Source organism: Nipponia nippon, unplaced genomic scaffold (genome assembly GCF_047370975.1).
Source record: "Nipponia nippon isolate SJK-2023a ecotype South Korea unplaced genomic scaffold, ASM4737097v1 scaffold_10, whole genome shotgun sequence".
Classification (NCBI taxonomy): Eukaryota; Metazoa; Chordata; class Aves; order Pelecaniformes; family Threskiornithidae; genus Nipponia; species Nipponia nippon.
In genome coordinates this window covers 32,143,842-32,171,803 of record NW_028262291.1, presented here as the reverse complement: position 1 = coordinate 32,171,803, position 27,962 = coordinate 32,143,842, and the positions used below count along the sequence as shown (strand labels likewise).

Sequence of the window (27,962 nt, the reverse complement as noted above, 5' to 3'; positions counted from 1 at the left end):
CTGTGCCTGTTTTCAATAAATTCTTTACAAAGCTTTCTTTCTGTAAGCTGTAATAATATTGATGCCGTCTAAGCAGACAGAAAAATGCTTTTTTTGTTTCCTGAAGAGTTGCGTGACCAAGAGGATAACTGTGAACTATTGTTTATAGAACAGTATATCTTGAAATGTGGAAAAATGAGCTGTCTACTGAGAAGAGTACAAAATCATTTGTAATTTTCCTGGGAAAACAGGCAAAGAACCCTTTTAAATTTTATCTTAACCTGGCAAAGAGCATGAAGGTCCTTGAATGGGCAGAGAAACCCCCACTGTAATGCAAATTACCAGGTCTGCCAAGTGAGTCAAATGGGGATGGAGATTTAAGATGCTTGTGTGTTATGGAATAACAGATTATCGGTTCCCATGAAATGCAAGTGTAAAAGGGGCTTCTCCACTGAAAATGGAAACCTTGGGTGTGGCAGGAGAGAATATCTTGAATTATTTTTGCCTCTTTCAGTAGCATGGAAATAATGAGTTCTGCTTTATCTGAAGGGCGGTGTGGATGAATGTTTTCTTTTCCTTGAAGGAAGGCTTGTAACATAAAAAGCAGAAGTTTGGTTACGTATGCAAAAGAACTTTCTAGCTAAAGAATTGTCTTTTTATTATAGTTGAATTTTGAATTAGGGGTAGAAGAAGATACGATTTATGGAGTGTGAAACTTCTTAGAGATTACTAGGATTTTCGGTTCTACATAGTTTCAAAGCTTTTGAAGACTGAATAAATTCTGCTCAATGGAGTGGAATTTTTCATATTCTCTTGGATATTTTGAAACCATAGTGATGTAGTTAATGCCTCTTTTAATGAATTTTACAGGCAGTATACATCTATACAACTTTTATTGTGAAGCTTCCTTCTGTAGCAGATGTACGGTGTACATTTTTGTTGTGCTGTGAAGGGGACTGGAGGCTTGTAGAAGTGGTGCTCACAGCATATATGCAGTTAACCGAAATTTGCATTTGGATATTCCTGGCTTAAACACTTTTTGTGGTAAAGGGTAAAGTAGTGGAGTTTATGCAATATGCCAGTGTATTGTGAAAGATTGGGGAAATGTGATTTCATGTTTTGTTTGTTGACAGATGTTAGTACCTGCCAATGGAAGCCCACTGGTTGATGGCTGTGCAGGGATGTCATTCAGTAACAGTGCTTCATGGCTTTTAGTTTGTTCACTGTTAGGCAGTTCTTTGCCTTCTTGTATAGGGCATCTAATTTGTCTAGCTAATGTATTGTTGCTTACATTATGTGTATTATCAGTTCATCAAAGTGCTGATGAAAGCCTTCATATAAAGAGAAGTCGTTATGGTCCTTTGCCACAGGTGCTATAAGTTAGAAGACTAGTATTTCTGAATGCCAGTTGGCTGCTGGATGACCTTCAGCAACTCCTTTTCTTTCTCTTGCCTTGATTTCCCTTTCTTTGTATTTAGTTTAATGATATTTACCTTATCTGCAAGGCACTCTGATCCCTTATCAGTGGAAAGCTTCCTAACAGCTGCATATTCTCTATGGTCTTTCCTTTGTTTTCATGGACAAACAGCTTTAAAATTCCAAATACAGAAGTCAGTCAAGATGCCAGCACAGTTTCTCATTTCTTTTAACAGCAGTCGAATGGATTGAAATCATATATGAAAGAAAGGGGTGAGAAGAGCAAAATGGAAAAGGAGTGAGCTTTGAAGTTGTGAATTTGCAAATTCTTTGCTCAATTTGCCCTTTATCCTTTCTCCTCCAGTATTTTCTGCCATAGACAGATTACTAGTTCTGTGCTTGGCAGCAGTAACTCCTTTTAGGGTGGAAAATCCTGTCCTTCTCTTATAGCTTAGCTGTGACAGAAAGCTAGCCTGAAAAACGAGCAATAGAACAAGTTTCCAAAGAGAAAAAACTAACTTTTAAAGAAGGAATATTGGACAGCAAAAAGGATGGGTCACTACTTCATGTAAGGGGAGCAGGGGGAAAGTGGACTCTGTTTGCATTTGTTGTTGATTTTCTTCATTTCAGACTAAAGTATTTGCATTCCTAACTTTAAAGTGCTTACTTATTGTTGGGAATAACTCGAAAGTTTTCATGGTTGTGCTCTATAAATTCCTTCATGTTTCACTTAGGTTAGTTCAGCACTGGACAAAAGCATTAGCTCATAGATGAGAAGCTCTTTCCAGTCAGCAGTATCTTCTTGGTACAGGTATTTTACTTGTAGGATGTGCAGTTATGTTAAAGGTAAACATAAAGCCATTTATATGCTATTACAGTCATACACTCTGTGGCTAGAAAAACTGGCCTCGGTGTGAAAGCGTGTAAGCCATGGTGGTTGTGGATAATCAGGAAAGGTTATGGCTTACTGCACTAAGATGATGTTGTGAACATCAGAAGAAGCCTTTTCAGGTGAAATGAGATTTTGTTCCATTACCCCTCTTGAGAAAAATGTTAAGAATTACACTAATTGACACCTCTTGACAGGGCAGCAAAGGAGTTAATGAATTAAATGCAATGTTATTAATTTTGATTGATACTGTATAATTATGATGTCAAAGGTATTCGAATTTGTCTCAGGCTGTAAATCTGCATCAGACTTCTAGTTTACCATTGATGAGAGGAAAAAACCAACACACAAAATGAGAAAACCCAGACACCCCCCCAACCTGAGCTGAATTTCCCTTCATTCAAAAATTGAATCCATTTCAAATCTCTCTCTTTTTAATACTTCTATTTTACAAATAGGTATGAGAATGTAAAAACGTTTCAGTAGTTCAGTTTTCTTCCTTGTAGCACATCTGTGAGAAATTCCTGAAGGTTTTAGTGTCTGAAAAGCAAAAGGTAAATATTCTCTCTGAATTTTGATGTCAGCAGCAGCAGAGAATCTCCTGACAGCCCTCCGGGCTCTTCTAGGGTTTTTTCTTTCCTAATAGCCTTAGTCTGACTGGAGATCTTAGAGCCTGACAGTAAAAGGCAGCCTTCCAAACTACTCTGAGCTGTTTTCTCACTAAGAAGAAATAAAACTTCATTTTACCTAAAAGTGAAATTTATGGAAGAACACAAGAGAGCAGGTTATTCTGGCAGCGACTCTTGAAGCAAATGTTCTTTAGCTTGACGAGCTGAGCATGAAAGGATACGCTTTATTAGGATGCAGATTCTATATATGTGATTCATTTGTTGTGTAATATTTTCATGCACTTTTGGTTTATTAGAATTATATGTGTATTGGTATGTAGAGAGGCTTTATTAATGTGTCAGAAACAGCATTTCACTGTTCACCAGGGTGAAAGTCAAGATGGCTGTAATTTCAAAGTTTAGTAGGAGTCTACATATCTTCATTTATAGTAAATGACTCCAATTTTCCTAGAATAAGGGATTTCAAGTCTTACTACTTCTTATACACCTTTTTTTGTACTTGTTTCTGTGTTGCCTTACTTCTTTTCTTGCTTCTGTGTTTTTCACCATTTCATATTCATTGTTTCAGATCCTCCTTTTTTCTGGAGGTTTTACTACTGCTGAGTTTTATACCTCCCTTTGATACTTCATCTTTTCCTGCCTTTCTGACCCAGAAGAATTTGTGCCTCAGTGAGCTTCAGGAGCAACTGTCCTGTGTTTTAAGAGTAATTTTAGGAGCTTAGCTGTCACTTCTAAGTGTGCTGCTTTCGCTTGCTATATAGGTTTGTGCGAGTCAGCTGGCTTGGTGCTTTGTAAAACCCTGTCTTACCTGTGTTTGTGATGTGTATGAGTAATAGCCATTAGTGCTTAGCAATCATATAGTTGAAAAGATGTATAAAAACGGAGCTTACTTTGTAGTGATATAATTTATCAGTTTCTGGCATTCAGCATCTTCAGTGACAGCATACGTTTGGAAATGAAACTTAGAGTGAAACTAGTGAAAGCTTTCGTTGGAGGTGGCCTTCCAGCAGTACTGCTCTGTAAGCTGTTCTCAGATGTGGCAGTGTACTGTGGGTGCAGGAATTCAGTCATCTGCTAGGCACAGGGTTTTGAAAATACCAGCCTGAACACTCAAGGGGGTTAGGTGCTGAAGTCTGATCTCCCTGTGGCTGGGGTTTGCAAAATAGGTTGCAGGCTGGTGTCCAACGCCATGGGAGCAGCAGCATCTTCTTTTCCCTGCAGTGCATCATCTCATGTTTGTTGAAGTTCATGGTGAAACTTGTCCTGGCTGTCTTCATTCTTCTGGTAGTAATTACAGTAATAATCAGCCAATGCACGTACATCAAAAGCCTTTTGTTTTTATTACGAAGGGAAAGACAGACCTATTAAAAATATTTTCATAGCTTTATGATGGCACGAGAACACTTTATGTAGACTTCTTTATTTAGAAATTGTAATGTGTATAAGTGGTGCCTTCCTAAAGAAAACTGAGAAGCATATTTTCCACTGATGCTCATTTCTTCTTTCTTTTGAAAATCTGGATTAGTTAATAGGACATCACGAAAGGCCTGCTTACTTTCCTTGGGAGATGAATGGACTGAAGGCTGTGTAGGCTAGGGAGGAAAATGTTTGTTTTGTTCTGTTTTGTTTTTTTTTTTTTAAAGTGTCTACGAGAAAGAAACATCTGAACTTCTTGTAGCTATTTTTTCAGCAGTTTTGAATACTGTTAGATTCTACTGAGAATAAATGCTAATTGTTCTCAGTGTTTCTAGAGAGCATTTGCTTTCCCCTTCTTTTTTTGAAAAGGTTTTGGCTTCAATTTCAGTACTTCCTAATGTTATTAATTATAGAAGTCTTCTAAAGCTTTGAACTGCTGTTCTGCAGGTGACGTGCTGCTCTGTGAGAACAGCTTCTTCAGGATGCGGCAGAGAAGTGGGGGAAGTGAAGCATTCCTTGGGTAGGTGGCAGATTCTGAAATCAGGGGGATGAATCTGCAAGGATTCCTCATCTTGCTTGTAGTACTGCACATTGACATCTGGAACATAGCAAACAATCCTTTGAATTCTCTTCAAGTAACACATTTTAATTCTTCCAAGGGTGATGTAAGAAAATAGCCTTTTTCAGTAGAACCAAGTTCGTTCTTCCCTTCCCCCTTAACGTACGCCTACACCAATGTGTTTTCAGCTCTGCAAGTGTGTTTTTTCTCACTCTCTCTGCTGTGTAGGCGGCCTTCCCAATCACAATTGAGCTTCACAGGCAATCTTTTAAAAAAAAAAAAAAAGTTATCTTTACACAGCAGGTCTATAATTTAACACCAAAGAAAATGGAGAGTTATGGGTTAGAATTATGATGCATCTTAGTAATGCTGGAATAGGTGAAGAATTTTGCCCTAAAGAAAACAAGGAAAATTTTCTTGACCAGAAGGCCACTGCCTGCAGAAATTATTTATTTACCTGCTGCCCAAATGACTTGCCAAAATGTCAGTAGCAATCACAGGCAAATAGGTTTTAAACCTTTTACTTGCTTCATTAGACTGAGTTATAACTAAACGTTTCTACCCCAAAATTAGAATGTGATTCTGCTTGAGAGAGACAGGCTCAGTTTGTTGGTGAGATGAAAGTTAAAATGCAGTTCCTCCTGGAATGTTATGTTATTTTAAACAGGAATTTAGTTCTCTCTACCTTTTGGAAACTGCTTTTGTTGGACTTGCTCTTTTTTTTTTTTTTTTTTTATTGCAGCTCTTTTGATGATGCTTCTTGTTTTTCCAAAGTCTTAATGTCACACACTATTTTGTAAATAAGCCTAAACTGAACTTGCAGGAAAAAACCCAACTGTGAAAGCTATATTATTAATTGCTTAAAGGAAGATGGCAATAATTACTTTCTTGAGCTCTGTTGCTAATTCTGTCTGGCACTCTTTAAAGAATTTTGGTTGATGCTAATGTTCTTGCCACCATGTGTTCAAACTTTATTCAATTCTGTCTAGAAAGAACTGTTGGGAGAATAGCAAGAGGTGACTGAAAATTATTTGCTTATCAACCTATCAAGTTTCAAAGATCACTATAATGAAATAAATAGCGCTTGTACCATGGTTTTATGTGCAGCTTATGCTGGCATTGCAGCTGAAAGCAGCCGTCCTTGTCTGTTTATCCTGTCCTGTGCCTTTTCTGCCTCATGTCAGCACAAGTGCTTATGTAGCCGTGCAGTGAACTAGATTGGGGAAAATGAGGTTGGAGAAATTATCTAGGTCTTCTCCTCCAGTCTCCTTATTTAGAGCTGGATTTTAATCTCTCTCTTTGATATGATTCACTGCACATCTCCTGTAACACGTGAGCTTGGTGGGAGTAGAGGAGGACAAAAATTCGTTGGCGGTATGCGCTCTACCTCCAGCTTGTGCCTCTGCAGCGTTCTTGGGACTGCAGCATAAATCTCCATGGTTACATCTGTTTGCCCAGTCTAATTTTAGAGGGATCCTATCATCTACAGATGCAAGCCTTTTGTAGCAATAGACAGAGGTCAGATGTTAAGGCTAATGCTGAAACAATAATGATTTTATTACAGGGCCTGGTAAATAGGAAGAACCAACTTTGAAACTTTTTTTTTTACTTGCTACTCTTGGTGACTTCTTAGAGGACTGCATTTGGTGACTTAGATAAACTCACTCTTGCTCTACCTTGTGTTTGACATGTGTGATAGGCTTTATGATGAGTAGTGAGGAAAAAAAGTGGGCCACAACACTGCTAAATGTTCCCTTTCTTTCAGGTGTAACCTGTGTTTGTTTAATCTCCAAATGCCTCACAGAATGTGTTCTGGAAGAAAAAAACTTGATTCAGAGAAAGGGTGATAAAAGAAAGGCTGGGATTGTTATAGTGAGAAACTTCTCATGCAGACTCTCTGAGATGAGTAAGTTTAGCTACAAAAGCTTCATAGGTTCACGGTTTTATAAGCCTCGCATTGTTGCTTCTGGCTTCTTACAAACACAGTTTCCACAGTACCATTTGCCTTTTGAAAAGATTTCACCCGCTCATCTCCCATTCAAAGTTTGTTCATACCCATGGTCTTTCTGCTTCTAGGTTTCACCATGCTATGATTCATGTGAAGCTGGTTGTGACAGCCACTGGGAATTTTTGCTAAAGCTGCATGCGCTGGCCTTCTCGGGAATTTGGATAGGTAAGAATGCATGTTCCAGTTTCCATACTGCCTGACAGTCACCCTTTGGAGTAGTGCTAGATGCTACAAAATCAGTGTTGGCTTTGACTGCTGATAGCACAGTGTTTCATACAATGCAGAAGGGATGGTCTCCAGCAGGATGGTTTACCCGGGTAGGCTGGCTGCCGCCGAGTGCCAGACTGTATCCCACTCTGTTGCTGAATACATCCTCTATACGTGAGAGTTTTTTTCAGGAGGGAGATGCAAGGGGACTAGATGGCTACTCCCTCCCCCCTTTCTACTAGGTATTTGTAGAAGTGTTCCTAAAAAGCAGGTTGGACTCTGTTCAGGCTGTGACAGAATGCCTGGTTTTGTCACATGTTCTCAAACACGGTAGTTCTTGTAGGTGGTTTCTTTAAATCTACTTGCAAAACTAAACTCATGTGGTAAGGAAGAAAGGGATGATTATTCTGAATGTGCCCAGTTCTTGAAAAGGTCTGACTTTTAGTACATGATGTATCCTTTCACAGAGAAATATAATATACTTTTAGGGAGTTTGTGAAAAGATAAAAAGGATGCTGCAAACATCAGATGCTGCAGTTCTGCCCATGCAGCTGTGCCCTCTGCCTTGTATCAAATGCAAGTCCTTTGTGGGTTTGTAATGACCTGCTTCAAGAAGGCTGGAAAATTGCAGCATGTGGTTTTGGGGGGTGAGGGCAGGAGGGATGGGGAGCAGTGGTGTTGGTTTTGCAAAGGTGGCCAGGGGTGGATTAGCTTTCAGGTGGACTGGCTTCCTGAATTAAGTCAACATGTTGCACAAGCCGTAGTGCAGCCTGAAGGGAGGTGACCAGAATACTTGCTAGGGACCGCAGGGAGAACAGCACTGAGATCTGAACTTCGATCAGTTTAAGCTGATTTGCAACCAGACGGTAAAAACACAGCCCCCTCCCCCAAACAGATTTTAATGATCTGTTTATTAATGAATGTTGAAAGCTATAGATGTAGGATATGCAAAGGAAGTCCAGCCTGGAAGTGACGAGCAATTTAATAAACATTGCTACTGAAGAAAAACCCCTCCCTTGTAACATCAGTTCATCAGTCTGTGGGATGCCTAAAGAAACGTTTAATACGTTCCTTATTTGAGAGAATCTGCCGTGTAGTTGTTGTTGCAGTTGTTTTGGACAATGTTGTTGTATTGAAAGTGTCAATTTAAATCTGTTCTTCTGAAATACTGTCAGCAAAGCTGCGTCGTGTCAACAGAGGACTGCTTAGCCTCTGAGGTTTGATTTATTGTAGCAACAAACCCTTTCCTTCAGAGGACATAGATACTGGAAACAAACGTGTTTGTTCCCAGATTTAGAGGAGCCCTTGGAAAAGGCTGTTTAATTATTTTGTCTTTCCCCTTGAATCATCATACCTTTTCACTTGGCGGTATCTGTAGTGTTGATTTTCACATGCAATCATTATTGTGGTTTTCTTTGATATGTAGCTCTCAAAAGTTACAGACAGAGGAGAAAACGTTGTGTCCATCTCTTTCCCACCACACCATACAAAACTTTTTGTTTTGTTTTTGAAGTTTGTGGTCCCAAGACACATTTTGATCCTAAACATTGTGTAGTGGGGCATGGACAGTAAAAAAGGGCTGTCTTGAGTGATGAAGTAAAAGCAGTCTCTTAGCCATTAATTTAACTTACTAGTGGAAAGTAATGAACAGTTTTCCCCCCCGCTATATTTGGATTCCACTGTTTGTTTGGTTTTTTTTATCATATACTTTCCATAAAGAATACCAAAGTAATTAATTTTGCCAGTGACAGTGTCACCATGTTATACCACTGAAATACTCACTGTAGGTGGTAAATTCCTTTTTATTATACACATGCAATTTTTGTTCACTAATGGAAATTGTTTCCCAGTGGAATTTTTTAAATTGCTAAATTCCAGCTCGTAACAAATCTATTTATACAAAGTTATATTTAAAACTTAATTTGTTTCACTAGAAGCAGTTCTGGTTAGGGCCATGAGCTTATGAGCTCATAAACATAGACCCAGTCTTGTGTACTGAAATTCATGAACAAGTTTTATGGTTGGGAGTTAAATGTTTTAGTGAAGCATATCCATGTTAATAGGTAGGTTTTTTTAGAAATAGTAACATGCTCCAATAAAGCTGATTTTTTTCTTATTTTTCAAATATGGAATCTAGTTAGATTTGTAAAGATACTTAGGTGCAAGACATTCAGCAGCATAAAATTAGTTTTGTTAGATTCCCCACATTCTTCTGTTAATAATGACAGAATAAAACTTGTAGAATTCTGCACACAAGTTAACCTAAGACTGCTTATTTCTCCTTGACCTGCACTTAAAATGAAGAGGAGGACTGGGGGAAAGGAAGAGGAAGGGATGGTCACTGTGCCTAAGTGGCTGATGTTGACCTTAAGTTATATTTTGTAGGATAGTGTTTAAAGCTGCTGTTTTTATCTGTACTATTATTTTCCTGTTGACAGGTTGAAGCCACGCAGCTTCATTTATCATTGGTAACAAGGCCTGGTTGCGTGAGGTGGGAAAGGTTTTGCCTCAGTGATCCTTGCTCTTTCCTAGGAATGTGTTTAAGAGTACATAGTGCTGTGTTCCCTGTAATGGGAGATGGCACCTGTATAGGCACTGTTTCTCTGAATGGCCAGGAGATGTAAGAAAGGAATACAACTCTGTACATTTAGCAGGTTTTCGTATTTTGTCGTATTCCCCCCCCCCCTCCCCCCCGAAATTTCCCCAAGGTTTAGTTGGTGGTTGTACAAAGGGTTTCCCTTATTAGGATTGTGTAGGTCTGTATTTCAAGCTGTTTCCATGAGGAGTCTGAAGAAAGCTAGGAAAACTCCGTGCAAATAGTGCTTACAGTCTTGGTCTCCTTGTAAAGAAAGGAAGGGTGTTACTTGAGGAGTGCATGTATGTATTTTGTATGCATGCATGTACCTGTGCACGCATGCACCTGAGAGAAAGGGAGTATGGGTATTAGATACTCTCATTGATGCATTTATGTTCCCAAGTTAGCAATTGCCTTCCATAATGTCTTTGTACTGTGGTATTGCAATGACAACTACAGTTATTATCTTTAAATGGAAAAGAAATAGAAAGTGCTTAGTGTATTTTTACCTTCTTTTATGTTTAAAAACAGTGTGATGAATTACCAGAAGTTGGCATGTGGTAGTTGGGAGATTGTTTAATGTACTCTAGAAGTGGAGAATTGCAATTGAACCATTCAACAAAACTGGATAATATTCTTAATAGCTAAATATGTCCATTATAATAGGAAATGGTTGTTCATGAGAGAAGTTTACCTTCATTTCATTGTGTATGAGACTGAAAGAGTTGCATATTCAGAAACTAAGTGTATATGAGTGAATGCAAAGAGAAAAGCCTGGATCCCATTAATTTTTGACTATCCATAAGCTGGCAAGGGTTTTATGCTTTGATCGCTGTTTTCTTAGTCCGGAACGACTGAAGATTTAGTGGTACGGATTGTAATGATCCATGCTCTTTCCTGTGGTGGGTGCCTGTTGACTAGGCAGGCCAAGAACGAGGGTGCCTATGCTACGTCTGCAAACTTCCTGATTTCAGAGTGGTTAGACACACCCAAGTTAGCTTTAATCTAGCTAGCCTGGATTAAAAAAGATTGCAAGGATTTAACAACACGGATTTTAGCATAGCCTGTTTGAGGCTGTCAAGGAGTCTGGGTGCTTAATCACCGAAATCCTATGCCCTGGAAATTGAGTGGGTTTTGTAAAACTCATTATTGAGTTCTGTAGCTTGTATAAATGTGGAGAGCTGTTGGTAGATTAAATACATGTATTCTGTGTATGAATTTTTCCTAGTTTTACCTTTAAAATGTGGAATGTACTAAACTTAGAGCTAGTAACTATGTACTTATACCGTCTATGATACAAACGTACACTGATTAACAAACAAGATCTTTTCTGTCGTTGATCCTGCTATATTAATGTTTTGTGGGACTGGCTGGTGAAGCATGAGCAACCCTGGTATTTTGAGTTTCTGCATGAGTCAGCTTGCGTATTACTAAAGTACAACGTGCTGTGCTTCTTAAACTTCATGGCAACAGATTTCCCCAGTTAAAATATTTTTAATTTTTGCAGGTTAGTAATAAGAATTGGCATTTAAATCCGAGACACTGAACAGAATTGGAATCTGTGAAGCAGGAAAAATAGTAAGTTCGTGGACTGAATTTAAAAACAAAACAACAAAAGGACCCTCCCCTCAGGACCCCCAAAACCAAACCAAACCAACAACAACAAAACCCCCCAAAACAAAAAACCAACTCAAAAACCCAACAGAAGGGATCATAGAGTAGCATAATTGGAATCGGGAGCTGTGAACTTCTTTCCTGTGCTGCCCTTGACTGGTAGTGTTATTTCTCTGCTTTGTTTTCTTCCTGTAGAGGGAAAATGCTTGGTTCTTTTGTAAAGTGTTTTGAGAACATATGCAACTGCTACTGCTACAACTGCATTGACTTTTAGATTTCCTAAATTCATGCTTCAGAACACCAAGGTGAAATACGCATTTATTTGGAAAGCATAGTTTCAATGAAAACTTTTTTCTCAGAATTTGGAAATGAGCAATTCTTAAATGATTCCATCCACCTGAAAACAAAAGAAACCTCATTTCTAGCCTGAATTTGTTTAGGTGGTGTTTCCAGTCACTGGTGGTTCTTTTATAACTCTGCTTGACAAGAGATCAGATTCCTTCTTTCTCCTGCTCTCTGTGTTCTTGCTATAGACATTTTAATTTTTTCCTCCAGTTTTCAGCATCCTTCTTGAACTGTAAAACCAAGAACTAATTGCAGTTTCTCTGTGCCAGACAAAGTAACATACCTGCTTTGCTCTCTCATTTGATGTTCATGTTTGTTTAAACATTAGTGGATTGCATAAGATTAGCCACAACTATGTGTTGTGAGTTTTCTATTGCGTACACAGATTCAAGGAAGCTAACTAGTAAACTGAAGTAATGCACAAAGCTGTCACCTGTGAAGATCAGAGTTCACGCTTTGTGCTCGAGATCAGAGAAGATCAGCTTGCTCTTCAGTCTAATTGTATTCACTGCTAATGCATAATGCAGGACCACAACTTAACTCTGCTCCATTTGATGAAAGATAAAGATCAGTGTCTACTAGACAGTGTGATGCTAGCTTTACAGATCCCATCAGCATGAGGCATTAGTCATGTCTTTTTATGTATATAACATAGCGTACATGTATATACACGTCATAATGTGAATGATGCTGTGTAGCTTTTGCATTAGTAGTAATGCAATTAATAAATAGTGCTTCCTGTTACTCTTAATTTGTATAGGTTTTTTTAGCATGTTGGTCTTTTTAGTTTTATGCCTTGTATATGTTTAGATGAATTTATGTAATCAGTCACTAGTTCATCCCATTATTTCCATATTTGAAGGTTTGGTATGGTTCTTTGGTACCTCGAAGCTGTGCTATTGATTACATTGACCTTTAATACCACTAATATTTCATTTTACTGAGTCTTTTTAAATGTATATAAATAATCATTTTTTTTTAAGCAAAGGAAGCTTATAATTTGCAGAAGTTGAAAACAGTTTTCTAACTCAGGGTAGCTGAAAACTCAGCTTTGGCTTTATATATGGTATTTTTACAGGAGTAAGCTGAATGTCTTAACATGTGCTTGAGCTGCAACCTCTCCCATGCCTGTATACCTCCAATAGGAATAGGAAGGGGGAGGAGCAAGATTTCCTATTAAATCTCATTACATTTTTGCACCTATATATATTACAAAATATACAAGAGGAGAAGTTTCTCTGAACTGTGAAACCCAGGGTGGCAAACTCTTTTAAAGTTCAGAAATCGATTGGATAGAATTAAATTAGGATGTGGTGTGGTGGATTTTTTTGGTTTTATTGCTGTTGGGTGTTTTGTGTGTGTGCAGACCTTCCCAGATCGTGTGAGGATGGTCCTCTCCCTCATCCACATCAGTGTCCTGTCGTTTGTGAAGCTGAGTGTCTGGACGTGTCAACTTCTTTAGGCTGCGCCTAGAGCAGCGCTGGCCTGGCCAGCCTTTAGTGCCTTTAGTTCCTCTGCTCTGTATGCACCAAAATAACAGCAGGAAAGCTGCTTCCTCATCCGTTTGTTGGATTGGCCTCTTTACTTGGTCCTGCACGCTTGGAATTGTTTGGAAGCTTCTAGTTGTGCAGCTGCAACACAAGAAACAGTGGAGAAGACAGCATCTTTTTCTTTTTTTGCCTTTTTTTTTTTTTTTTTTTTTAACCAGCCTTGTCAGTGTTGGTGTAGCGTGGCTCCTAAAGACCTTGATTTCTTTGTGTGCCAGTCATACCTTAGGGGAACAGCCACTGCTGTTCTCCCTTCCTCATGCTGCTGTGCTCTTGGTAACGTGTTTGTAAAGCCCATAGCCCAGAGGTGCAGTGTGTGTGTATGTGTAGTAGTATAGATATGATCTTTCAGGATATGAGGAAGCACTGAATAATCATTGTTTAAACTCCAAGTTAAGTTTAATATTTTTTCTTTGTGCTCGCTCTTCTTTTATTTTCTTACTCTGTTCTTTTCCCTTTATTTTCTCTACTGCTTTTAGGCATTCATTTTCTTCAGCATAATTTCCCCTTTTTATTCCTCTTTTCCTCCCTTCTAGCACCCACGCTAGAGCTCTTTGCAGAAGCTGGCTGAGGAGAAAGGCTGAAGTTGAGAACCAGTGCACCCTTCCTTCCTTGAGAAGGGGTAACTGCTGCTTTAGCCTCTCTGAAAACAAGTGGCTGTTGGGAGGAGGTTGTTTGGAAAGAGGCTGAGCTGCAAAATGACTGGGGCCTGAGCGCCTTCCCAGCCGGGATTAATTTAGAATCAGAAGTTTATGGCATTCTTTAAACATTTACATGCTCGGCTGTGAGGGAGGGAAGGAGGACAGACGTGTGTTCCTTGCAAATCTTTGCTCCTTGCATCTGTCCTTGACTATAAAAGGGAAGCAGGGGTCAATTTAGTAAGACTGGAAATTTGAGAGAAAAGAGCAGGTAAAGGCAGTGGCTATTTAATATTTTTGCTGGGAAATTAAGTTGCGGGCCAAGTGCTCCTTCTTGGATTATTCTGCAAAGCATTTGTCATTTCTTCATTAGTTAAGGCTAATCTGGGTTTTTTTAGCTTTGTTTTTATTAAAATGGCTTGGATGTAGAAAGGAATGTTGAGGCTCACGGCTGTCTTTGTAGATACTTAAAAGATATTCAAAAGAGCACTTTAAATATTTGGACAAGTTGGATGCATTTTTTCATACATTAAAATATTAACTGTTGTCTTTCATCCAGAAATCCAGTGTTACAGTTAGATTACAGTATTTGGTGAAATCAAAGTACCCTCTAGACTAGTGGTGCTGCCTCTGACAGAGCATAGCAACAGATGCAAATGGAGGAATATAAGACAGCTTTGTAGCTTTAGGCTTAATGTCTGGTGACTTCTGGCTCAGGACTTTCTAGATCGGGAAGCCCAGTACCTTTTGCTCTCTGTTGCCTTCCTCTTGCTCTTTCTAATTCTGCTATAGCTTGTTTTTTTTTTTTTTTTAACTTGGGAAGAGCAGAATTGCATTTGGTACTGAATGTAGAAATTTTATATATTGGTATGACAAAGGACTGGTGTTCTTTTTCGAAAAATTCCTAATGCAGTCTATGGCGTAGTTGTTGGGTTTTTTGTCCCATGGCGAGTGTTGAGAGTATAAACTAATGGATACAGATAGCTTCGTAGTCTTCAGTGTAATGAATTCTGCAAGGAATTGAGAAATGCCAGGTAGTACTGGTAATGGGTCTGCTTGTCATATATGATTATCTGCTTGGTAAAATTACCTAACAGTGGGTGCTTCAGATCTGTGAATCGTTGCAGCATGTAAAATTTTCCAGGTTCTGGGCCCCTATATTCATGGTTAGGGCTTAAACTTTCCTATGCTTACCACTGATATGCTCAAAGGCATGCCTTCTGCATTTTCATTGCCTATTTTTACTGTTCCTCCATGTTCACCAAATAATACGGCTCTGCATTTTTCCAGGATAGCTGTGCAGTTACATACCTTCAGTCCATAGGAGACCCCAGACAATGAACAAAATGGTCTCGGTGCTCTGAGGTAACTTCTGGAATTGTTCATCTACAGAGCAAAGAGGGTTGTGGCTGACCTTCTTCTAACGTTTTTATATAATCAGGATTTAAGCTGTTTTCTAATTTTGCCTATTAAATGAAAACAGAGATTTAGCCTTTCCCTTAGGTGAGTGAATTCTGAAGCAAATCAATGTAAGAAACCTTTTCAGACTCGCAGAGCTTTACCGTGCATGTGGGAAATTGCCAGAGTGTATTAATACATACTTTGAAATTCTGGTACGGAAGGTGTCAACAAACATCAACATTAGACAAAATTTCAAGGTCCTACAAAAGCGGCTGAGTCTTTTATACCCAAAGAACTACAGTTACTGGTTTTGCTGTTTCCTGTCAGACACTTTTTCAGCATAATTCCATTATAGCAAAAACATGAGAAATTTTCTTCCTTTTCCTTTGGTAAGCCATAGAGTACTGACACCTTTCTCTTTCCTTTCTCAAATAGAACGAACCCTTAAGGCTGGGGATTGGGTTTGGTAGTCCAGCTATGAGCCTTATAGAGACGGCTGACTGTTCTGTCGTCTCAACTGCAAAAACAGTTTACCTATAATACTTTTATTTTGTGTTAATACCTATGCAGTGATTATGCTCCAATTCCAAATTGATCGGTGAGGCATTGAAATAGTACCTCTTGCTTGGCTTTCGGATTGTCAGTGCAGCTCAGGATCATCCTAATCATGGCCAATATGAATTTAAAAATACCTTTCTTTCATGCTTTTTATTTCAGCTGATCTGTCTAGGCATAAAACGTAGTTTTCATCTTATTTAATTTGTATTTGCTTGCTTTTTTACAGTTTAGCTTTGTGGCTTACAGTATTAGTTTATTTTTAGCACAAATGCACCAGACCTGCAATTTCAGATTTCGTGTTTGAAAAACAGTGTTTGTACAGTAAGTACTTCTGACAAGGAATTGCAGAACTATATTGAAATGTTTTTAGTAGTAAGTATTATCAGAAATCAGAAACAACTATGTCAAAATGTTATAGCACTTTGTGATAGAGGAGCATACATGAGTACATTTGATTTCTTTTCAGTTTTATAGGACCAAAATGGAAAGTATATTAAAGCATAGAGGGTACAGAGATGTTACCTTGTAGCTTGTGTTCCTAAAATACTATCCTTCGTATTACACAAGAAGGTGGTGTTTGGAAAAGTCTTGTTCCTGGTTTGAGCAGCTGATAAGCTCATTTGTATCTCCAATCCCTCCCTGCCCCCACCCCCCCCACCCCCCCCCCGCCTTTTTTTCCTTCACTGCTCAGAAGTAGGGGAATCTTCTAGCACTTTAAAATAATGATGAAAACATTGGAGGTAATGTACTGTTAGGTAAGTTTAAGCTTGTTTATTTAAAGTATTTATTGTAGATTTTGAGCCTGGAGCTTTTATTCCTGTGGGGTGGGTTTTTTTTTCTTCTGAATCAACTATTTTATTTTTTATTTAAAATAACAAAGAATTCCTTTCAACAAAGCAGTGTTTGTGAAAGCGGGGGTGGGGAAAAAAGGGCATCTATTAACTGGAAAAAAAACCAAAACATTGCAGAGATCTGTTTTACGAGGTGCTGCTTAGAAAGCAACGTGGCAGGTGTCATGTTTTGTGGCGGTGGTGTCTTTTCAGTGTTGGTTACAGTGGCATAGTGCAGAGGTGCTTGTGTTTGTGAAAATTCATACTGCTGTTAGTACTTTTTTGCTGATGCAGTTCAGTTACTGCCAGGCACAGCTTGCCGTTTCAGTCTTTGCTTTGCAAAATGAGAAATGTTGCACACCGTCTCATAGTTTTACAGTAGCTCTTCATTTGTATGGTCAGGGAAACAATAAACTCACATTTCTGCATTTTTCCATGTGGCTCTTTTATCATGAAAGTATCCTGCTTGCCATGCTACTGACTTCTGTGCATCTCTAATTCAACGCTTACCGCCACTTAAGAATTTATGAGAAAGTAATTCTGTAAAATGTTTTTTTCCTGCAGAGCAGTTGATTGTACATGTAAAAATGTGTCTGTGTTCTAGTGTATATTCAGGATGAATGTCCAGTATGTGTTGTTTGACTTTGTAGATATAGAGAGTTCAAATCAGAAGTAGTAGTACTTGGAAGATGCTTCCCTATGTAGCTTCAGGGTTCAGGAGTACATTGTCACAAAGGTGAACAAATAAAACATGCTTTGATTTGTTCTCTTATTTGGTTGAGATATTTTTGATAGAGGAAGTTTAAAATAAAAACCCTAATTTCTGTACTGGACAGAAATATTCTTACTTTGTATGTATGTGATGTTTTTCAAACCTGCTTTCATGTTGTCTAGGCTTTCCTAACAGCTTTCGAACCTGCCGATCTCTGTCAGTTTGATGGATAGATACAAGTCTCAATGATGTTAAGTTCCAAATGGTTTGTGCAGAGTGGTAGCTTGATAGGAGAGAAATCCAGTGTATTGCCCTGGTGGGGTGTGCAGCGTGAGCAGTTCTCAGGGAATGGAGGTAAAAGTATTAAGTTGTGGAGATGGAAGACGCTGTGGAGCATGGCACAAATCAGTAAGAAACTGAGCTTTGCTAGTCTTTGTTAATCGTGATAGACTCACTTTTATTAACTTGTTTTTACTTTTATCCCATATTCACCAAATAATTTGGCTCTGCTTGTAATCTAGCATTGCTCTAGGATAGCTGTGTAATTAGTATTTTTATTAGTCGTAAATGTACACCTGGATGATCTTGGAGGTAATATAGGATACTCTTTACCAATAGATAAAGTTCCCTCAAGTTTTGGGGACAAGAGTTGGATTGGATGTTGATTTGAAGAAAAAATACATACAAAGAAACTGCAAATCGTGTTGAAGCTGCAGAGGCTATAGATTTGTCAGGTAGTAGAGAAGTATAGAGACTATTTAGAAAGATACTTATATGCCTTCTGCACGTTATGCAGAGCTGATGCTTTTTAAACAAAAGCAATGGTTTTACTTTTCGTCTTTAACGTAACACTCTATGTTGTGAGTTTACATGAATCAAAGATGACCCTGAGTGCAAGATAGCGCTGTAAATTCCTTTGTTAGTCAGGGAAAATATTTTGTATTATCAACTAGATTTCCTAAGTATTTTTTAAGTCCCTTTTACTAGTCTGAGAGTTTTTACAGTGTGTGTTTTAGTGCATGAATTATACTGATGAGTATATAGGGTAATGATAGATCTGTTGCAGGCAAGAACAGAAGAAACCTCAGCCTTGTTTACCTTTATTATAACAGTACAAATGATACAGAATGTAACACAGGCCAATAGTTCGTGGCTTTCATATAAACCAGATGGTGCTTTCTTGTATTTGGACAGGTACAGAATTCTAAATCCAGTAATAAACTAACTTTCATTTGTTGGAATGGGGTCTAATATAAAATCATCTTTATCCTGACAAAATACTTTGAAAAAGAAGCTTAACTACCCCTTCCCCCACCCACAAAACAAAAAGCAAACTCCAATCCTAGGGAGTTCTATTGACGATACTGTGAGGCCTCTGGCTAATCTTTTCAAGACTGAAATCCCTCACAATGATGAAGGATTTCTTTTCTGGACTTCAGTGGATGTTTAGACAGCTGTTTATTCTCTAATGTGATTTTTTTTCTTTTTCTTTTTTTCTTTGTGTTTTGGGTGGATTCTTAAAGATTTACCTGGTATGTAGAAAAACTGTTGTCTAAAAATGGAAATATTGGACCAGGAGCCATGAGCTTTGAATTGTACTGCTGATTTGCCACAGGTTAATACTACTACTGTCTCTCTTAATCATCAGTCTCCTCATGTAAAGTGGGTTTCTGCCTTTTAGAGGCATTGAGGCTTCACAAATTTCTTTCTTATACTTGGCAGTTGGTGGTGAAGACTTGTTGGTGAGTGAGATTGGTGTTGCAATATTTAAGAGCTCACCACTGTTTGCTCAGACTCACAAGTTCCCAAACAATAACAAAATGCAGGAGACAAATAGGTTGAGAATTGTTCCCTAATGAAAAATCCTATGTTAGGAGAAGGATCAGCCTTCTGTAGGGCAACGATATCATCACTATTCCCTATTTCCCATAGCTTTTATCTCCCTTCAGGTATAATGGTGCCGCCCTGTTCAGGTGGATGTGGTAACTTGTGGTGGTAAGTTGTTTTCTTTTACCATGTTGTTTTATGTTTTTCTCCAACTTGTTTGCCAGATTCCTGATGTTTTTTCTGTCAGTGCAGATGTAAGGCAAACGAGAGATGTTAAGAAGGTTTGTTTTTAAAACTTTACAAAATCTGTTGCACACACCAAATAGATAAATGGAGTGTTGAGTTCTGTTTCTGAAAATGGGTGCTAGTGTATCTGAAAACGCTGTATTCTGTCCATAGTATCAGAGAAATAGCACTTTTTGTACATATGCCAGTGGTTACCTTCTTTCCCCTTGCAGTACTGCAGGTACTCTTTCTGTAAGTGGAGGAGTTTTGCATTCCTTCCCGTTGCGTGTCTGTTGGACCCAGACTTCATGGTCTAGTTTCACAGATGATTTAGAATAGTCCTGGAGATGTAATCAAAGTCTTGTTCTGGCCTTCAGCAAATATTTTCACATGATATATAAGAGGCCTTGGGTTTTCAAACTGCTTTTTTTATGTTATTCTGGCTTTTAGATCTCTGAACTAGCAAATATGCACACATATTTTTAAAGGAAAAGGGGAATGCTCTCCGTTTCTAGTTTTATGGCCGTTGCAATTGTGTGTTTGACACTTTGTTTCGATCTGACGGTTCATAGAAACTAACTTGTGTATGTGAATAACTTACTATTATTAAATTGCTGGCAGCAAGGAATGTTGATGAAGGAATTGGGGTGGTGGTGGTGTAAAATCTAAACAAGAGTTGCTGAAAGTCTGAATTCTTTAGAAGGCTGAAAGGTGGTGTCATGCTTTGGTATGTGCTGTTGACACTTCGGCTGTGATAGGTGCTCTGAGTCTGTCTGTACCGATGTAAATACATGTCGGGCTTTGGTGAAGTATGAGTTGGAATATTATTGGTGTTTCACAGCAAAGCTAAAAAATAAAATCAGAGCTAAAACACATGTGTAATCAGAGCTAAAATAAATGTGTGCGTACACAACCAGAAAGTCTGAATCGTTTTATGTTAAAGGTGTAAACATAGTGTATGACATCAGCTAGAGTCAGAATGTAACCACTTTCTAAAAGGAAAAACCCTCTCATTGAAACTTGGGTTAAAATTGTGACTGCTTGGAGATGAATTGCCAAATGTGAAAAAGCAATAGAATTGGTATGGATATCAGCATTAGTGCTGAGTGTGTAACTTTTTTGGTAACAGCACTGATTAATTCTATTTAAAGGATTTCATTTTAGTTTTACAAGAAGACCAAGAAAAGAGGAGACTGAAGCTGGAAGGAATTTTTCTGTTTGCAGAGGGGAGGTGAAGGGGAAGAGAAATCCGTTCATGTGTGTTGTCACTTAAAATAAGTGACGAAAATGAATTTATACATAAAGACCACTCATATTTTTTTCATTTACTGTAAACACCTCTCGGAAAACCAAATATATATAACTGTATTAAGATGAGGTTTTGTTCTCAGTTGCTGTCCAACTGTTTTTAGTAACCTTGGAACCAGATTTTATGATCTATTCCTTAGAATACATAAGAATGATCTACGTGGTATTTCAAAGCTCAGACAGTGGTGTTGAGTAGACTTGAAATGCTTTTAACTTCTTGTGCTCAGTTGTCTTAATACCTTCCAGAATAATATTTGCCTTTCTGCAACAACATCAGGTTTATGACTCTTAATTAGTGTGTGATCCAATACAGCTCCCCAGGTTCTTTTCTGCTTTATTACTGTTCAGATGGCTAATTCTGCGCGCGCGCGTGTGTGTGGTTTGGGTTTTTTTTTTATTATTACTTTAATTCTTTCTTTCAGACATACAGTATTTTGTTTTGCTTTTACCTGCATGTACTTTTATCTGGTCAGCTTTAGAATCCCTGAGTTCTCAAGCTCACCTGGAACTGGGATGGTCTCCTCCATACTCCTTGCAACTCCTGCCCCCCAGTTTGGTGGCATTTGCAGATTCTTCAAGGGGGCTTCTGTTTGGTCACCCACATTAATAATGAAAATTATAAGCAAAACCTCCTGCAGGTCAAGTTCTAGCTGGACCGACCTGAAATGCCTTCCGTTTTTTATACTGAGCCACTGCTTTAGTTCTCTGAAAGCAAATTTTCCAGTAGTTATGCTTATCTACACTGATTATTTTGGATCTACGGTCTCCAGGTCATGTTGAACAGTGTCAGAAGCATCATTTACATAAACTACACCTGCTGCTTCACTAAGACATTTACCCAAGGGAGAATATTATATTGGTTTGATGTGGCTTCCTGACTAATTTATCTTTCTCCTCTAACTTAAACTGATTTTTACCCCTCTTCTTTTTCCCCAGCAATATATCCAAATCTTTCTAAGCATTAGAATTATGTTATTTGTCTTACTGCTTCTTAAGTCTTTTCTTACTACTTCACTATTGTTAAAGGACACGCACCCTGTTTCATATTGTTCTGGGATCTCTCCTATGCTTTACTAGTTCTCAAAGCAAATCAGTAATAGCTTAGGAATTATTGAGACTCGTTCTTTATGTACTCTACTACACATTATTGTAAGTAGGTGGATTATATGGTGTGTTAATTTTTCCAATTCAAAGATCAGTTGGTGGTGTTTTGGTTTGGTTTTTTTTTTTGTTTGGTTGTGTGGTTTGGTTTTTTTTGTTTTTTGTTTGGTTTTTTTTTTTTGAGAATGTATTTTGAGTGCTACTTTTGCTAATGTTCTTGGCCACTTCCTTGTGGAGCCCTAGAGTATTGGGGTCCCTCATTATCTAGATCAGATTCTAAACTTGGCTGCTGATGCTATGTGCCACCGCAGGTTTAGCCTTCTCTGTAGGCTTTGATGGCCTGGGTGAGATCCAGAATCAATGTGGACTGTCCAAGCCAGCATGCTATTGAAAAGCCACTATTAAGTAACTGATTCTTAATGAATTTGAGAGCAGTATTGGTATTTGTCAAAATTAAAAATGTCAAGTGTCCGCCAAAGCTGCACTATCACTCCCTGTCGTCAGCTGGACAGGGGAGAGAAAATATAATGAAAGGCTTGTGGGTCGAGATAAGGGCAGGGAGAGATCACTCACCAATTACTGTCATGGGCAAAACAGACTTGACTTGGGGAAATCAGCTTAATTTATTAGCAATCAAATCAGAGTAGGGTAATGAGAAAATAGAAACTGAATCTTAAAACACCTTCCCCCCACCCCTCCCTTCTTCTCAGGCTCAACTTCACTCCTGATTTTCTTTACCTCCTCCCCCTGAGTGGTGCAGGGGGACGGGGAATGGGTGTTGTGGTCCGTTCATCACATGTTGTCTCTGCCGCTCCTTCCTCCTTGGGGAGGACTCCTCACACTCTTCCCCTGCTCCAGCATGGGGTCCCTCCCACAGGAGACAGTCCTCCACGAACTTCTCCAACGGGAGTCCTCATGGGCTGCAGTTCTTCACAAACTGCTCCAGCGTGGGTCCCTTCCATGGGGTGCAGCCCTTCAGGAACAGACTGCTCCAGCGTGGGTCCCTCGTGGGGTCACAAGTCCTGCCAGTAAACCTGCTCCAGCGTGGGCTCCTCTCACCCCGGGTCCACAGGTCCTGCCAGGAGCCTGCTCCAGCACAGGCTTCCCATGGGGTCACAGCCTCCTTTGGGCATCCCCCTGCTCTGGTATGGGGTCTTCCACAGGCTGGAGGTGGAGATCTGCTCTACCATTAACATCCATGGGCTGCAGGGGCACAGCCTGCCTCACCATGGTGTTCACCATGGGCTGCAGGGGAATCTCTGCTCTGGTGCCTGGAGCACCTCCTCCCCTCCTTCTTCACTGACCTTGGTGTCTGCAGAGTTGTTCCTCTCGCATATTCTCACTCCTCTTTCTGGCTGCAATTGCCCAGGTTTTTTCCCCCTTCTTAAATATGTTATCCCAGAGGTGTTACCACCATCGCTGATGGGCTCAGCCTTGGCCAGTGGTGGGTCCATCTTGGAGCTGGCTGGCACTGGCTCTGTCAGACATAGGGGATGCTTCTAGCAGCTTCTCACAGAAGCCTCCCCTGCAGTCCCCCCTGCTACCAAAACCTTGCCACGCAAACCCAATATATTTTTTTGTTGTATGTGAGTGAGATTTGTAGCCCACCACCCCCAAAACTGTCTTGCAGAGTTTTACTGGACTGGTATTTCACTCAGGAAGATTTGGAAGGAATAACTAATTCTGTTGGTATTGCTAACCACCTACTGGCATGTATGATGTTTTTCTGCAGTTCCTATCTGGGCAAGACTAGGACCGACTTAAAGGTCTTCTTGCCTGAGTCAGAACGGTATAAAAGAGCTCAGAGAAGGAGGTTCTTGGCTTGCAAAGATATAAAAAGCCAGACAAGTGAGTGGCCTGTGTGACTATTTTTGTTGTACTGTATCTGTCATTTGAGCAGACTTGCTGTAACTTCAGCAACATACACTATTGCTAGGTATCTTATAAATGTACACTGTACTATACATCTCAGGACTGCCTGGCTGATAGGTCTCTCCCTGTGATGACTGGAAACACTTAGTAAAGGACCACAGTTCAAAAAGTCTGTTCAAATAGCTGTAGCACAGCTACATGTGCTGAAAGCTGAAGCCATGGCAACTGGAGACTATCCAGAAATCTCTAATGGCTCTTTTCCTAAACGGTTGCTGTTTGACAAATTTCTTCTGTGGATTACTGAACCGATATTGAACATTCTTTGCTGGTCCTACCAATTTACACTGCTCAAACAGCACACCAAAACCCCTACACCAAGAAAATACTGTCTCTCTTCCTCTATTTAATTCTATGAAATAGGCTATACTGGTAAAATCAAGACATTAAAGTGCAATGGAAGACAAAACAGATGCAAATTCAATCTGGTTTAGTATTTTTTTCCATGTAGGTTTTCTGATAACTTCTACTTGACGCATGGGCTTCTGTTTAATCTGTCATGTCTGGGAAGGCATTTCAAGTGCACAACAAGTAGAAAATAATTCCAAATGGCTGGAGGACTGAAAATGCAGCAGAGTTTTACATTAGTTTGCCTTTTTTAACCGGAAAGAAAATTTAAGGATATTTGCTAAAAATAAAAGTTGTAAGACCTAAAACAACAGAATTACATTACTGACCTTAGGAAAATGTTACACTTCTGAGTGAAGGTTGATTTTTTTTTTTTCTATTTATCTTCTTTTCTGCATCGTTAGTGGAATTAATCTCACTTGTGAACAGCTGTTGAAATAATAAAGCCTGCTACTCAAATTGTAGTTATAGTTGTTCTGTTTTCTTAAAAGTCCCAAGCAGATTTAAAAAGGAAAACCAAAAACCTCAGCTGGTAAAGCCATCAGAGGATAAAGTAGGCAGCTTACACAATAGAAGTTGCAAATAGAAAAAAATTACTAAGTTAAATAGAATACCCTTGAGTTTGGTCTACCTGTTAATTCACTGAATGCTTTTACGCTGGTGCCCCCTTTGGAAGGGGTGCTCCTGGCTTCCCCCATCTGATCATTTGATGGTTGGTTGAGGGTGTTTCACCCAGGAATAGTGAGAGAGGATGGGTGTGGAAGTCTGAACTCCAGTGCACAGCACATGTGCTTGTATTGCCTTGTTAAGCACAGGGGGCATCTCTTAGATTCCTTGCTTAGTTCAGCTAATCAAATACTTCATGGTGGGTTGTGTTTCAGCACAGGTTCTGATGCATTTGGATAAAACTGTCCTGCACAGTATGAAGCTGTACAGTTTAGTTCTTGAAACTGTTATGTCAGGGTTTGCTTGCGGTTTTTTACTACTTAAAGTGATCCTTTCTGAGTGACTCTAATGAGTGAGGGTAGTGTATCTTGAGTTGGCTGCCTACAGCTGCGTGCCTTCTCCTGCCCTGCTGAACAGAATGCAGACCTTAATCTGCTGAGTTTCACAGCCTGGTGTTGTAAGGCAAGTCTGCATTGCTGATCGTTTGCCTTAAATGCCATTCTGGAGGAGATAGTGCTGACCTGTCTTGACTCATTGGTCAGAGCTCTGGGACCTGTAGAGCAGGGGAAAAAAAACATTATTTTGTTTAGCTTAACCTGCAGTTATTTAAATGAGTAGCTCTAGCAGTCCCATTGTTTGGAACTTAAAGGGAGGTTGTTGTACTGTTAAAAAAAAAAAAAAAACAAACCAAAAAAAACCCAACAAAACAAAACCTGCCCCAATTTAAGCCCTTTTTGTCAAAGACTTTTAGCTTGGACGGATTTCACACGCTAAGTTTACATTTACTGTGCTGGCAGCTAAGTTTGCTGAAGGACCCCCATTTTTGCTTCACTCACTGTTTGTAATGCTGTCCGGGCAGGGTCTGGCGGGGCACCTGAGCTTACCCTGGTGCATGGCCGCAGTGCCTGAGCGTGTCTTCTCCTCGCATCGCTTTCCTCTGAAATATCAGCCTCCATGAGCAGTGGGTCTCCAAAATGAGAGTGCAGGGACAATCTGTTCGGTACTGGTAGTGCTGTCAGTGTTGGCATCCAGTGCAGAGCGGAGGGAGGAAAAGATTGTGATTCAAATACCAGAGGGCTGAAGAACACAAAGAAAGGAGAAGATGCTAGGCTGGGAGACAGGGCTGGAGGAAGGAAAGACCGTAAGAGCTGGAGACTGTTTAAAAAAAATAAAAGGGAAAGAAGAGAGAGGGAACAGGACAAGGAAGGGTGGGAGGAGTTGACTTATAAGCAGTGAGCAGGGATGAGTAACAAGAGGAGGTTCTGACGATAGGGAAAATGCAGATAATTACTTGTTTGGTTCTAAAAAGTCCTGGATGGTTTGGACCATTCTGTGAAAGTACTGCTGTTTGATACTGCTGAGATTTTGTGGCAGATGCTCTCAGTAGAAGGTTCTTTTTTTCAGGAATATCGTTCTCCAACTCATTGGCTATCTAGATCTTGAATTAGTTAACTCTGAACAAGAATATTCTATCTGTATATTTGGTTTAGTTTTGTCTTTATTTTACCAGGTGCTGCATCTTTGAAGAGAGATTTCCTGTGCCCTTCTTCAAATGCCTGTGATATTTCCAAGAGCAACCGTTTTTCTGTAAGTGGAGGTCTTTTCTATGAAAATAAAATTCATAATATGAATTAGTTGAATGTGTTAATAGGAATGTGGGTGTGCAGGGAAGTCTGAACAGTTTAAAAACTGGATAGTTTTAGTACATAACATGGTTTTTGTGATTCATAATTGAGAATAATGATCGATGCTCAAGGGAAGCTCCTTTTCTTTGGCTTTGGTCATTTGAAATGAATAGTATACTCCTATTATAAGCTTAGACAGTGATAGTAAAAGCAGAACTTGTCTCTGTCAACATTTGTGAAAAACAAGTCTCTGGAGATTTCTGAATGTTTTATTTAATGATGAGAATAGTAAATCTGTCCTGCGTAGTGTCTGGGTGAGCTGTCTTATATCCAAACATTATTAATTGATTTTTATACTTTACAGCTGTGTTTTGGGAATAAGTGCTGGAATGAAAGCCAAAAGCTCCACTCTGGATTGTAAGAACCATATTGCAGAAGAACTAAGGGATTGATTTATTTTTCTGGTTTAGAAATTTTGAGCAGGAGGAAAAGGGAGGGACTTGAGCTGCCTACTTAACTTGGTTTGCCAGCAGTCTCAGAACTAGTTAGATCGTCACAGGAATATGGCTAACCAGATCTGTGCAAATATCTAGGTGTATGAAGATAAGCACCCAGCGAGATCTTCATTTGCACTTAGATCCATTATTAACATGGAATTGTGGAAGTAGGGGTTTACTGGGATTGCTGAAGAACTGCGTATGTGCTTCTTTAGATATGAATACTGTGAAGGCCAGCCTTCAAAGCTTCTTTCTTCTAGAAATACTGATTTTTACGCTCTGAATGCATTGTATATGTTAATGAGTTCCTTAAACATTGTATTTTGTCTTAACTTTGTTCTGAAGCTCATAGTGTAAGGTCAGCAGTTGTCAGTGGCTACTGAGATGGTGTTTGCAGTATGTGGTACAGTATGGATAAAGGACTATGCATGCTTGTAACAAAGCTTGTTTCAGCTTGAGTAAAAGGAATTGTGAGAGTTTTCTCCCCAATTTAGAAACGTACATTTTCAGGGAAATAAACAGCTTCACAAGTAGCTATGCAATAGGAATTTGTGGGGTAAGTTGACCCTTAGGTGTATTTTGCCCTCACAAAGAGACATTCCTTTGAGTGCTATAATGCGGGTTAATTTCAATTTAGTTGAGCCATGAGTTTTCCATATACATGTGCTATATTTTGCTTTTTCTCCTCTAACTTGGAAGGCATACACAAGTTCTTAAAGTCTTTCAGATATACTAAAGTTTATTGAAAATGTCTGTAGACTTAAATTAGGGTTGGTGGTTTTGCATTACAGGTAAGCAGTACCCTGAAAGTTTGAAGTCTAGTTTCTGCTTCTCCCCTCTCTTCTGTTCCTCTCCCTAGTTCTCACGCTTACCATAAGTTGATCTGCTGCATCGTCTCAGGAAAAAGAGACTGATTTAGTTTTTGTTACTGGATTAGTTTTCTATTGGTTTGGAAGCTGAATGTGTCTGTAATGCGAGGAGATGACTGTAGGCCAGAAATAGAGAAGGGAGGAATGGAAGAGACGGGAGGATTCAGCCTTCCTGTTCCTGGCAGTGGTAGGCCGTGAACTGAGCTGGAGCCGTGGTGTTAAACTGCAGCCCCAGGCTCGGCGT

General features: G+C 39.3%; 1 protein-coding gene across 11 annotated transcripts in view; it reads left to right on the top strand.

Moving 5' to 3' along the window:
• Window positions 1-27,962, top strand: part of SIPA1L1 (signal induced proliferation associated 1 like 1) — a 232,186-nt gene that overhangs the window by 70,478 nt on the left and 133,746 nt on the right. For 5 of the 11 annotated variants that reach the window (XM_087746434.1, XM_087746424.1, XM_087746429.1 and 2 more), the window contains 2 exons: window positions 6,965-7,061; window positions 26,238-26,314. The gene's annotated coding sequence lies outside the window, so the exon portion shown is untranslated. Of the gene's footprint in view, window positions 1-4,823; window positions 4,850-6,964; window positions 7,062-11,236; window positions 11,257-16,469; window positions 16,537-19,296; window positions 19,319-26,237; window positions 26,315-27,962 lie in introns of those variants that run through there. The other 6 variants (XM_087746430.1, XM_087746431.1, XM_087746428.1 and 3 more) reach the window with 5 other exon arrangements.